Below are 2173 nucleotides of genomic sequence, written 5' to 3'. Positions count from 1 at the left end.
GCACATACCACACATACAAACACACACACACAGACACGCACATGCCACATATTGACACACACACACACAGGCACACCCAGACACACACACAGACACACACACGCCAGACATACACACACACACACACACACACACACACACACACACACACACACACACACACACACACACACACACACACACACACACACACACACATGGTTCTACAAGTGTCCAATCATTCCTTTCCGCATGAATATCAGGACTCACACCCTTCTGTCAACCGTACGGATCTGTTTCACATATCTTGCAATAGAAATAAGTAAAGTAATTGGCAAAGATTAGTGGTGTTACAATAAAGTAACATACAACAAACAAACATACAATAAGAACAGAAAAAAGGAGTAGAGGTATGGACTATATATGTTTGATGGATAAGGAAGAAGAAAGAGAGATATGGTCGATGTTTGATAGGAAAAAAGGAGGAGAGATAAGGACAGCAGATGTCTGAAAGGAAAGAGGGGGGAGAGATAAGGGTAATAGATATCTGATAGGAAAGGGGTAGAGATAAGGACGATAGATGTTTGAGAGGAAAAAACAGGACAGAAAGGACATAGGATGTTTAATAGGAAAGACGGAGGAGAGATATGGACATAGATGTTTGCTAAGAAAGGAGGGGGAAAGATAAAGTAAAGACGCTAAATATTTGTCGGTAAAAAAAGGAAGAGAGATAAGGACGATTGATGTTTGATAGAAAGAAAAGAGGAGAGATAAGGGCAGCAAATTTTTGATAGGAAAGAAAAGGGAGAGATAAGGACGATAGATGTTTGACAGGAAAGACGTAGAAGAAATAAGGACAATGGGTGTTTGATAAGAAAGAGAAGGAGGAGAGATAAGTACTATAGATGTTCAATGGGAAAGAAGGGGGAGAGATATGAACGACAGTTGTTTGATGAGAAAGAAGGAGGAGAGATAAGGACAATAGATGTTTGATAGAAAAGAAGGGGGATAGGTAAAGACGATATAATAATTTGTTTGATATGAAAGAAGTGGGAGAGATAAAGACGATGGATGTTTGGATAGGAAAGGAGGAGAGATAAGGACAATAGATGTTTGAAGGGAAAGGAAAGACGGAGGGGAGATAAGAACAATAGATGTTTGATTGGAAAGACAGAGGAGAGATAAGAACGATGTATCTTTAAGAGGAAAAAAGGAGGAGTAATATGGGCGATATATGTTTGGTAAGAAAGAAGAAACAAACAATGGGACAAGAATCTGGAGGATAAGGGGGTGGTGGTGCTATGTAGGTGTCAATTTTTCTGCCATTTTCACCATTTGACAAAAGGTACCTGACGTGTATATCTCCAGGCCTAGGCTATATCGTTGTCACAGGCTATGCTATGGGGATAAGTATCCTATCCTCAACATGAATGACACTGCACGGGCAGGAAATTGAACAAATCCTTTTCGAAAGACACCCACAGTCCTAGCTAGGTTGAAGAAAGTTATGATAAATTTTGAAAACTATAAACCTCGATAGTTGGAATAGAAACCACACACAACTCACCTGCTACGAGAAAAAAAAATCTGTCTCCTTTGTCCGTGGCTGCACCTAGTGGACGACTGCAGAGGAAGTTTACGTTTCTAACTGGTAATCCTTAATCCCTCAGATCCTAGTTACTACCCTCTAATCCTGCACACCTAGATAATCTGGCGCCCTCTAGCGGCCACATGAAACCTGCGACTAGCGCCCCTCTGCCTGTGCCGGCCTCACTAGTGTGGGTCTAGATGGAAAACGCACAGATGAAGACTAGGCCATTCTTGGGCTTGACGACGTGCGCGATAAAAACTCGGACCGTCCAAGTGTCCGCGGACTAATGGTGTGAGAAGAATAGAGGTGGTGCAGATGATTGGGGCAGGTGAAGGGCTGATAAGATTCATATTTCAGCACGCCATTTGAACATTTTTTTGATAGTAATGAGAACTCAGGATGTTCGATTTATTTTCGTCCAATGAGGAGAACCAGTGCGAGAGATAGTACGAGTTGCCAGCAACAGAATTGGTTTTGTTTCGCGTGCCGAGATTAGAGTATTTTCAATCACACAAAGCGCGCACCGCGCTCATAATGGCGCGCCTTCGGGAATTTCCATGGCATTCATTGTCAAACGAGAGAGTGAGATATATATATATATAT

The 2173-nt window shown here is 42.0% G+C and overlaps 1 protein-coding gene across 1 annotated transcript in view; it reads right to left on the bottom strand.

Annotated features, from left to right (window-relative positions):
- LOC101852106 (outer dense fiber protein 3) overlaps positions 1-1845 on the bottom strand; it is a gene marked incomplete in the record, with an annotated part of 13455 nt that extends 11610 nt beyond the window's left edge. The window contains 1 exon segment of the mRNA XM_013085009.2: positions 1547-1845.
- Positions 1846-2173: the final 328 nt, after the last annotated feature.

Source organism: Aplysia californica, unplaced genomic scaffold (assembly GCF_000002075.1).
Source record: "Aplysia californica isolate F4 #8 unplaced genomic scaffold, AplCal3.0 scaffold00334, whole genome shotgun sequence".
NCBI lineage: Eukaryota > Metazoa > Mollusca > Gastropoda > Aplysiida > Aplysiidae > Aplysia > Aplysia californica.
The sequence above is the reverse complement of the archived record's forward strand: the minus strand, read 5'-3'. Positions and strand labels throughout refer to the sequence as shown.